General features: G+C 45.1%; 1 pseudogene; it reads left to right on the top strand.

Moving 5' to 3' along the window:
• The first annotated feature begins 5,649 nt into the window (after nt 1–5,649).
• Nucleotides 5,650–7,922, top strand: LOC148006770 (large ribosomal subunit protein eL8 pseudogene; annotated as a pseudogene).
• The last annotated feature ends 3,866 nt before the right edge of the window (nt 7,923–11,788 follow it).

Raw genomic sequence — 11,788 nt, 5'->3', positions numbered from 1 at the left:
ACCAGGCACCACTGGAGGGAACAGGCACTTTCTTCTACCACAGTGTCAAGTGTCTGCATTTCTGTTTCCTTCAGAGAAGGCCATTGCCTTCTGCTCGAGCTTCCTCTCTCTGTAGAGGCATTTACTTCTTCACCTCAGGGTGTCAAGTTTGGTCAGTGACACTCGAGTGGCATTGGTCGCTAAGAAGCTTGACTGTCATGTCAAGCACCATCACAGCCATCCACAAAGTTAGCACACACCAGCAAGGACTTGTTACTTCAGCCTGAGTCCTGATCTAAGGAGTACCCTAAAGCACAGACATGAAGAGCTAAGTGTGCACAAGAGAAACGAGCCCTTGTGAGCCGAGCCTCTGATGTTTGCACTGTACCCCCAAGCTGTCTGCCACAGTCCTTAAGTTCTGATTCCCATAATTCCCTTTCTGCCCCAAATATCACCTTTGCTACAGTAGAGTCCTTTGGCGAAACAGAGATTTTTCTCTTCTCTTTCTATTTAATTACAAGAAAGCACTTCTGTTCATTTATTTATTTTGGCATGTTTCAGAGAACAACTTCTAGAAGTCACTTCTTGTCTTCCACCATGGCGGTCCTGGGGATTGAACTCAGGTTTGGTAGCAGACACCTTTAACCACAGAGCAGTTTTTCTCCCCCCCCCCATTCCCTTTCTGAATTATTCAGCAGAAAATCAATTATGTAAAGCCAAGGAAAGTGGTCATTTGGTGAATAGAGGAGACATGTGGTGGCCGAGTACGGTGCCAGTACCTGAGGGCGGTACAAGCATTTGATCAGATACGTGAGGTTGTGAGGGCCAAGTGCCTCTTAGCAGAGAAGGGTCTTGCAGTAGTGGAAGGGGAAGGTGACAGTGGCCCCTGTTTGATGAGACTATGGCCCCTGGAGATGTACTATGAAAATAGCTTTCCAAAACTTAGATGTTGCTTTTTTAGCCTACTCTTCATGGCCAACAAACTGAAGGAAGACTGCAGATCTTCAACATGTGCGTCGGCCCTACAGTCTGAGGATCTGCCCCACCTCTCCATTCAGAAATTGAAAGTCTAACCTCCAAGATGCTGATGTCGTCAAGCTAGAGCTTTGGGAAGGTGATTACCTCACGAGGGCAGGATGGCCATGAATGGGATTCGTGACCTTAAACCAGATATACTGAGAGCTCACTTATCCTTTCCCAAGGTAAGGACTCAGAAGAGGCATCCAAGAGGAAATTGAAGCTCCCCCCACACTAAGTCCACCAGACCCTTATGCTGACCAGCCCTGCAGAACTATGAGAGATGAATTTCTGTTGTCAGAAGGCATCCAGATCCTGGTGTTTGTTACAGCAGCTAGAACAGGCTAAGTCAACGTGCTTTGAAGTCCAACAAAAAGCAGAACTCACCGTCTGATACCCTGTTGAGTGACTCCACTTTCAGACAGGTTAGCAACGCACTGCTTATTCCTGAGCAGGCGGGGCCCTGCCTAGAAATTGAGACTGCACTTTCCTGCCATCCACAGCTCAGAAGGGTTTTATACATCTTTATGAAACTGATTTCCCCACAGCTGGATGCCACACAGGTATCGCTTGATCTAATAATTCTCCTAGAACAGGAAGAAGTGAACCCCTAGACCCTGGGATGCACATGCATACAGAACACAGACTTCATCCTGTGCCGTCCTGTCACTTAGTGATCAGTATACATTCGATTCATTATTTTTTCCAATAGGGTTTTAAATTTTTAGGAGGAAAAGAAATTTTGAGCATCATCAGTGTTTGGAGCTCATTTTGCCATAGTGACTAATACACTTGTACATTTTGTAGCTACCTCATTAAGATAAAGGAATTCTCTTTCTTTTTTTTAAAGGATATATATATATATATATATATATATATATATATATATATATATATAGTAGCTGTCTTCAGACAAATCAGAGGAGGGCACTAGATCTCATTACAGATGGTCTTGAGCCACCATGTGGTTGTTGGGAATTGAACTCAGGACCTCTGGGAGAGCAGTCAGAGCTTTTAACCACTAAACCATCTCTGTCAGCCTTTCTTCTTTCTTTCTTTCTTTCTTTCTTTCTTTCTTTCTTTCTTTCTTTCTTCCTGCCTTCCTTCCTTCCTTCTTTCCTCCCTTCCTTCCTTCTTTCCTTCCTTCCTTCCTTCCTTCCTTCCTTTCTCCATTCCTTCCTTTCCTTCTTTCTTCCTTCTCTCCCTTTCTTTCATAGACCAGGTCTCAGTATATACCCCTAGCCAGCCTAGAATTTGCTATGCAGACCAGATTGGTCTCAAGCTTGAACTCATAGAGATTTACTTCTTCTGTGTCCTAAGTCACCATACCTGGCTTAGGAATTTGATTTCCACAGAGAAAAAAAAATCCAGACCATCATCTTCTATAGATCTGCACAGAGGACCAGAGCTTAAGAGGGCTAGGTAGGAAACGCCACCATGTGAAGGTCTTACCACCAAGGTTATTAAGGACCCTATAGAAAAGAGAAGGGAAAGCTGGTGACAGAAATGTCCATCACAAACTATGTCAGAGGGCGCTGTTTCTTCTAGGGACAGAGAGAACATTCACGGCTTGACCTGGGCTCTGGATCACTTGATTCAGAGCAGAAACATTCGAGTCAGTCCCCAAAGGCTCCAGACATTTCCTGGCCTCACAGAAGCTTCATCCTCTGATTGTCAGGAACCTCGTCTGTGGAAGGGTACGTGTTCCAAGGCAGAATCGGGGGCACAGAACGAGCCGTCTTTAGACGCTGTAACTGGGCACTGGACACCTGTTTGATATCAGATGCTTCTCGGGGAGCCTGAAAGGTCAAGATGACAACACGCGGCTCCGCTCTTTAGGCTAAAGGACAAACAAACGGGTTGTGCTCTGTGAAGCGAGTGGGCTGCAGAGACAGAAAGACAAAGGAGGCGCTGACAAAAACCGAAGGTCTCGAGGAGGGCATTCACAGAGGACGCAGCCTTGAACTCCACCTCGGAAGTCGCTTGAGAGGGGCGACAGTGAAACTCCAGAACTTTGGAACTTGTTGTGGGGGTGGTTGTTGTTTCTATTCTTAATTATTAATTTTTATATTGTTCTGAGCAGTAAAATAATGAAGTTGTTTTTTTTTTTAGTGGAAAATGGGCAAAAAATTTTCAAGTAAAAATACAACCCTCACCAAAATATCCAATGACCCATAACTGTAGAGGCTCGAGGCAGTACTTTACGGTGATGGACACTCTGCCATACTTCCTTGCTTCCTGTATCCGTTGCTTTTCTCCTCACTCTCCTGGCAGACCTACCATGGCCACGGATACCTAGCAGAAGTAACTTCCTGCAAGGACTGACGTTGGCTTGCGGTTTCTCAGGGACTTCGGGCGTGGTAGGGAACGCAAATCCAAGCACTTTGGTCCCATCAGTTGAATTATGAGGCAGCCACAGGGTAGTAGAACAGGAAAGAAATGGGCGTAGCCACAAACAGCCCACCCTTAAGGACCTATTTCTGCCATCGAGCTCCCAAAACGGCACACCAGCTGGGGACCAAGTGTTCAGACGCACGAGCTGTGGCGGAATTTACCTTCAGACGTTAGCATTCCCCTCTCCTCTGAGTCTTAATATAGAACTGCGCTCATACTACATATTTACAGCGCTGCATACTATCCCTTCTCCAGATGATTCCTATCGCTAATTAGCTTAGGAAATCAATTATTTGATAGCATCTTGCCGTTCCTCCAAAGAGACCTCTTTGCTGTGGCTTTTGCTCCGTGTGTTCAGACACCAAAGGGTGTCTCCATGCGCAACCCTTTTCTTTTTTTATGTTTTAGAAGTTGACATCTGGGGTTAAAGTTTATGAAAATTATTAGTGCGCTTGATAACTATCTATATTGCTTTCTAGAAAGGTTGTGCCAATTTAAATTACCCTCAGTGATGGACGGTAGTGCCTTTGAACTAAACCCCTTATCAACGTGGCAGAAAAAATTTAAACATGTTTTCATAAGATAGATTTCTGCTAAAATGAACTAATATCAGCTGCACCTCTCATTGAAAACACTATCGATTTTTAGTTTAACGGGTAAAAGTTTGCATTTTTTTCTCTCTAGTTACACACACACACACACACACACACACACACACACACACACCAGATGATCGAGTTTGTCTTTGCCTTTAGGGTCTATGCTTGTGGAGGAGAAACTAATCTTTAAATGTATTTGATTGAAAATTTGCCATATTAGCTGAAAACATTTCCCTCAGCTCATTGTTTCTTTCTGACTTCTTTGTGATGTGGTTGCCACTCAAGGCTTTTACTTTTTGTGTTTAACGTTTTCAGTCTTTTTCTTCGTGTGTTTATTCAAACAGGGTTTAAAGTAGCCTGAGGCTGGACCTGTAGTCCCAGCTGCACAGGAGGCTGTGGCAAGAGGGTCACAAGCCTAAGTCTTTTCAGCCTGGGCTACGGCGTAAGCTCAAGCCAGCCTAGTGAGACTCTTGTCTTCAAAAGCTTTCTAAAAGGATCGGGGCTTTAGTCGGTGGTAGAGAATTTCCACAGTTTAGTCAGAAGTGTGATGTTCAGTTGGAGATTTCCCAGCTACCTTTGTTCTTGACGTTCATTGCTAGGTCCAAATGCCTTTAGAATGACTGTGTGTTATTGGAGAAGTTACCCTTTTATCAGGGTTCCCTTATCAACCATTCTTCCTCAGACCCCTCTTACCAAAAGTCAGGCCCAGGGCTTCATGCATTCCAGGCAGGCAGTCTACCAATTGACCTTCATTTTACTCTTCACGGTCTTACATGTTCCGCAGGTAACATGAGCCGGGGCTAGGAAGATGGGCTCAATAAGTGTTTGCTGTGCAAACCTGAGCCCTAAACTCCAGTGTAAAGACAAAACAAAAGACAAAACAAACAAAAAACAAAGGTGTGGTAGTGTATGTCTTTAATCCCAGACCTGGGGAGGCCAGGATAGAAGGCTCTGTGAGGGTTGCTGGCCAGCCAGTCTAGCTCCAGGTTCAATTGGAAACCCTGTCTTGAAAAGTAAGATGGATCCAGGTAGGGTGGCAAAACCTTTAATCTCGGCACTTGGGAGGCAGAGTCAGAAGGATTTCTGTGAGGCAGACAGACAGACAGACAGACAGACAGACACACACACACACACACACACACACACACACAGAGAGTATAGTGAGTGCAAGTCCATGTGTTCAGAGTCATTTTTTTCATACAAATGAAATCCCAGTGTACAGCCTTCTGTCCCTCGGTTCCTCTCACTCAGCCAACATCTCCAAAGGTTGTCCATGTTACTTTCCCATAATTTAAAACATTTTTATTCCTACATTTATTCACATAAGGCAGTGCTTGGGAGCTCCTTTGATACTGACCTCCACTTTAGAAGACTAAACACCCATTACCATTGTGTGGGGACCGGCAGTTAAAGTGAAAGAAACCACGTGGCCTACTATGTGCTTCTCACTTCTGCAGCCATAGAGAACAGCAACCAACCATCAGTGAGTTTGGTAGACTGTGAGCGCCAAGTTTGAGCCACGAGGACCTACATCAAGCACTGAGGTTCATGGGCAAGGACAAAGAGCTTTGGGACGGCTGTCTGCAGAGAGGGGTCCAGTGCACAGAACTGTGGGAGAGAATACATGGTGTGACACACAATGACACAAGAAACCCCAGGCATGGAGGGAGCTGTGGGGACCTGGAAACCTGAGGACCCTCGCTGTGCAGACAGGGTGGAAGGGAAGAGCCCCCGCAGAAGGCAGAGGTGTTCACGGGGAAGGAGCAGTTACATGAAGGTCAGGCCGGGAAGGCTAATGGGGGTTGACGATAGAGAGGGAGTCTTGGTGTCTAACCAGCACTGAGCTGAGGCTGAAATGCTTCATGCTCCAGGGTCACTCCCAGAAGAAGGGGCTGTTGGAGACTGTGGAAATCAGAAACCATGTCCTATTTGTTTACTTCCTGTCAATTTTCATAACCTTTTCTACCCAGACTCCCATATTTCTAATAGTTTATCTAAAGTGTCAAACCAAGTATATTTTTAAAACAGGTCCTATAAATAGGTCATGAGAAGCAGCCAAGGAAAATGTCACCAAGTCACAGTGGCACGGAAGGAACATTCTAAAGATAATTGACTTGAAGTGCTTCCTTGATGGGCTGAGGCGACGGTGGAAGAAGCTTAATGTTCTGGATTCAAACAGGCAGCTAGGACAAGCACCCCTCGCCTGCCCTTTCCCTCTCGCTCCTTCCCAGGGAAACCAGCTCCTCCCTCACTGGCTTTGACTCTCTGAAAGGATTCTATGTGATCTGGATTCTGACTTTCCCTTTAGGATATGATATTCAATGGAATAAATCGTGTATCAGTGAAAGGAAAAAGGAAGGAGAACCAGTAAGGTGGCAGAAGAATGAAAAATGTCAAATAAGTAGCAATACTTAAAAGAAAGCCTACAAACTCCAGTAGAAGAACCTTACCTTGAGCCATTTGGTCATGTGCCTCCCAGGGCCCGGGCTGTCCCGGCAGGGTGGCCCGTCACCCATCTCCTACCTTGAAACAGTGGCTGGCTCCTGGGTCAAAGGAATTTTGTGAAATCCTTCTTGATCCACTTGAGCTGATGGGAAAAAAAGACCAACACAGGTTGTTTTATGGAGCTGGAATTCAACTATTTTTTCCCCTCAGATCTTTCCTAAATGTGTGGTGCTAAGCCCTTAACAGTTTATCTTGTGATCATGATAAATGGCAGTTGCTTTCAAATACGTTCTATTTAACAAAGTTAAGTGGTTAGGAACCCTCCCTCCATATCTAATTTTACACACGTGTCTTATTGAGCCAGGAAACAATGATTCAGGCAACATTGGGCTGACATACATGTTAAAGGGGTACCTGACATAGTGACATGCGTTCAGAAGATACCGTTATGGCCCAGCATGCTTCAAATGAATAGCAAAAGTATCAGTGAACCGACTTACTGGATATACAAATGGCCCTTTGTTTATTTGTTATCATTGTGTATGTGTGTTATATGTGCCTGTTTAGAGACCAAAGGTTAACATCAGGTGCCTTTCTCAATCATTTTATTTTTTTATTTGTTTTTAATCTCTAAAGTTATTACTTGACCCATAATTCCCTTTTCTTTTTCTCTCCTCCAGCCAAACAAGATTCCCTTAAAAGAAGGCCAAGGGGAAGAAGGTGGCCCCAGACCTGCCATAGTGAAGAAACGAGAGGCCAAAAAGGTAGCCAGTCTTTAGTTTGAGAAAAGGCCCAAGAACTTCAACATTGTGCAGGACATCCAGCCCAAAAGAAAATCTCACACACTTTGGCAAATGGCCTCGGTACATCAGGCTGCAGCGGCAAAGAGCCATCCTCTATAAGTGGCTCAAAGTACCTCCAGCCATTAACCAGTTCCCCCAGGCCCTAGAGCAGTAAACAGCTACCCGGTTACTTAAGCTCGCCCACAAGTGCAGGCCAGAGATAAAGCAGAAGCAGCAGAGGCTGCTGGCCCGCACTGAGAAGAAAGATGCTGACAGAGGGGACCTCCCAACTAAGGGACCTCCTGTCCTCCGAGCAGGGGTCAATACAGTCACCGCCTTGGTGGAGAACAAGAAGGCTCAGCTGGTGGTGATTGCCCATGATGTAGACCCCACTGAGCTGATGGTTTTCCTGCCTGCCCTGTGTCGAAAGATGATGGGGGTGCCCTACTGCATCATCAAGGGAAAGGCCAGGCTGGGATGCCTGGTCCACTGGAAGACCTGCACCACTGTTGCCTTCACACAGGTTAACTCAGAAGACAAGGGTGCTCTGGCTAAGCTGGCGGAAGCTATTAGGACCAATTATAATGACAGATAGAACGAGATACACCGCCACAGGGGAGACAACGTTCTGGGTCCTAAGTCTGTGGCTTGCATTGCCAAGCTGGAAAAGGCAAAGGCTAAAGAACTCACCACTAAGCTGGGTTAAATGTACACTTAAGTTTTCTATACATAAATATAATTACAAAATTAAAGAAACATTAATCTCCTTTCTCCTAATTAGCATCCTTTCTCTATCTCTGTCTGTCTCTCTGTCTCACTCTCTGCCTTCTATCTCTCTGCCTTTCTTCTCTGTCTTCCTCTCTGTCTCTTTCTCTCCCTTTCTTCCCACTTCGTGTGTGTGTGTGTGTGTGTGTGTGTGTGTGTGTGTGTGTGTAAGTACATGAATGCAGGTGCCCTTGGAGTCCTGAAAGTGATATCAAGTCCTTTAGCCAGTGAGGCTGAAGCAGGGAGATCACAGGTTCAAGACCAGGATTATATATCAAGACTTTGTATATCAAGACTTTGTCTTAAAACAAATCAGAGAAAGAACTGGAAGAGCTTGAAGGGGCTCGAGACCCCATATGTACAACAATGCCAAGCAACCAGAGCTTCCAGGGACTAAGCCACTACCTAAAGACTATACATGGACTGACCCTGGACTCTGACCTCATAGGTAGCAATGAATAGCCTAGTAAGAGCACCAGTGGAAGGGGAAGCCCTGGGTCCTGCTAAGACTGAACCCCCAGTGAACGTGATTGTTGGGGGGAGGGCGGCAATGGGGGAAGGATGGGGAGGGGAACACCCTAAAGAAGGGGAGGGAGAGGGATTAGGGGGATGTTTGCCCAGAAACCGGGAAAGGGAATAACACTCGAAATGTATATAAGAAATACTCAAGTTAATTAAAAAAAAAAAACAAATCACAACAAGAAAACCAGGGTTTGAAGAGATGGCTCTTCAACTAATAAGACTTTGCATTATTTTTCCATTGCTGTAATAAACACCATGACCTAAGGAAACTTAGGAAAATTTTGTTTGGGTTTATGGTTCCAGAGAGAGTCCCTAAGAGTGGGAAAACATGACAGAGGGGGCAGAAAACTGAGAGAACACATCTTCATTCACAGAGCAGAGATCAAGGAGAGGGGCAAGGCTCCCCACTCTCAAAGCTGCCCCCCCCAGGGGGGAACTTCTCCTAGGAAGGCTTCACCACCTAAAGGCTCCACAACTTACCTAACATCAACATCTACTGAGAACCAGTGTAGCAAGCTTAGAAAAGAAAGATATAAAATGTATGGTTCAAGTAATAAAGGGACACCAGGAACTGAAGTAGACTCAATCCTGCGTTCAAGGGGATAGACGAAGGGAGTGGTGATCTCAGGGAAAGATCCCACCCAGCTAAGTTTACTGTTTGTGTTTGCAGTTGAACAAGGAGTAGTTTGGACTATTAATCTGGAATGAACTGAAATGGAGGGCACACTTGTGATCCAGATTTTGGGGCAATCCAATCCAGATCTTGGGGCTGGAAGACAAAGACTTTTGATCTGGATATTGAGGAACAGTAGCCATGAAAAGGCCCAGGCATGGTGGTACACACTCTCGGAGACAAAAACCAAACAGATCTCTAAGTTCAAGGCCAGCCTGGGACAGAGAAAGTTCTAGGTGAAGAAAAGCTTAAATCCAGGCATGGTGGTACACGCCTTTAATCCCAGCATTCAGGAGACAGAGCCATGCAGATCTCTGAGTTAGAGGTCAGTCTTCAGAGCAAGTTCCAGGACAGGCAAGTATCAGCAATGAGGGAGTTGGAAAACAGAAAGCTAGTTATAGAATAAGGGGGTCCATGTTCCAGCCCCAGCAAGCAGTGGAACTCTGCAGCTTTGGCCATGTGGCTCTAGCTTTAGAGTCAAGAATAGAAGGAATTACTGGGATAACTGATGCTGGTTAGCTGGGGCTAAGAAATTAATGGTGATTAAGAAGAAACCAGCATCACTGAGGTGAAATCTTCTGGGAAGTGTTTTCTGAGAGCACAAAAAAAGCTCTGTGTTCCAGAGATAGCCAAGGTTGTATGTTGTGCTGTATGGACTTGGTAATGTGTAAGAGTCACCCAGGTGGTACTAGTTTTGAAGGCATGAAGGGATCATGAAGAGCAGCTAAGGCTTGGCACTGTAAGAGGCCATGGAAGGCCATCAGTGAACTTGCAGCCTCAGGTGCAATTGACAGACCAGGACTGAAGGGGTCATACAAACAATTTGAGACTTGGCACCATGAAGAGAGCCTATGGGAGGCTATTGCTGAAGTCTAGTTTTAAATGAATACTCCAGTGTATTGGAGATGCCAGTACCATGGGATGATCACCAAGAACAGGAGCGCTAGTGGAGTGAAATCAACCAGAGCCTAGAGTGCTACAGAGGGCAGAGGTAGAGAAGTGATGCCAGGCCTTTGGAGGAGCCCAGAAGATCATGTGTGAATCCCAGACACTAGAACAAGAAGCTGTGAAACAGGGGTTGGGGATTTGGCTCAGTGGCAGAGCGCTTGCCTAGGAAGCGCAAGGCCCTGGGTTCGGTCCCCAGCTCCGAAAAAAAGAACCAAAAAAAAAAAAAAAAAAAAGAAGAAGCTGTGAAACAGAAGTTGCCTTGGATACCCCAAGATAGTTAAGATGCCATAGCTATGGGCTACACCTACTGAGGAAACCTGCTAACAGGGAGTTGAACCAGCCCAGGAGAAAGAACTTTGTTGTGGTCAACAAAAATGAAAAAGGAGTGGAGCTCTGAGGAACTTTGGCGTTAGACATAGATAAAGAGTTTAGAGTTTCCCCAGCTGGTATCCTATCTTGCGTTGGGGATTACAGTTAAGTGATTTAATGAATTCTTGGCCAAGAAAGTAACACTATTAGGAGATGTGGCCTTGTTGGGAGTAGGTGTGGCCTTGTTGGAGCAGATGTGTCACTGTGGGCATGGGCATTAATACCATCATCCTAGCTTCTTGGAAACCATTCTTCTCCTACCTGCCTTCAGACAGAACTCTCAGCTCCTCCCGCACCTTGCCTACCTGGATGCTGCCGTGCTCCTACCTTGATGATAATTGACTGAGTCTTTAAACTTGTAAGCCATCCCCAATTAAATGTTGTTCTTATAAGAATTGCCTTGGCCATAAAGGACACTGTTGTTAGGACAAAACAGCAGCCAACAAATTGGGAAAAGATCTTTGCCAATCCTACAACTGATAGAGGGCTCATATCCAAAATATACAAAGAAATCATGAAGTTAGACTGCAGGGAGACAAATAACCCTATTAAAAAATGGGGTTCAGAGCTAAACTAACAGCTGAGGAATGCCGAATGGCTGAGAAACACCTAAAGAAATATTCAACATTTTTAGTCATAAGGGAAATGCAAATCAAAACAACCCTGAGATTCCACCTCACACCAGTGAGAATGGCTAAGACCAAAAACTCCAGCAACAGCAGATGCTGGCGAGGATGTGGAGAAAGAGGAACAATCCTCCATTGTTGGTGGGATTGCAAACTGGTACAACCACACTGGAAATAAGTCTGGAGGTCCTCAGAAAATTGGACATTGAACTACCTGAGGCCCCAGCTATACCTCTCTTGGGCATATACCCACAAGATGCCCCAACATATAACAAAGACACATGCTCCACTATGTTCATAGCAGCCTTATTTATAATAGCCAGAAGCTGGAAAGAACCCAGATGCCCTTCAACAGAGGAAATGGAATCAGAAAATGTGGTACATCTACACAATGGAATACTACTCAGCTATCAAAAACAATGACTTTATGAAATTCATAGGCAAATGGATGGAACTGGAAAATATCTGAGTGAGGTAACGCAATCACAGAAAAACACACATGGTATGTACTCATTGATAAGTAGGTATTAGTCCAAATGCTTGAATTACCCTAGATGCCTAGAACAAATGAAACTCAAGACAGATGATCAAAATGTGAATGCTTCACTCCTTTAAAAGGGGAACAAGAATACCCTTGGGAGGGGATAGGGAGGCAAAGTTTAGAACAGA

Source organism: Rattus norvegicus, chromosome 2 (assembly GCF_021556685.1).
Source record: "Rattus norvegicus strain SHRSP/BbbUtx chromosome 2, alternate assembly SHRSP_T2T, whole genome shotgun sequence".
Lineage (NCBI taxonomy): Eukaryota > Metazoa > Chordata > Mammalia > Rodentia > Muridae > Rattus > Rattus norvegicus.
Note: the sequence above shows the minus strand (reverse complement) of the source record. Positions and strands in the feature narration are given on the sequence as shown.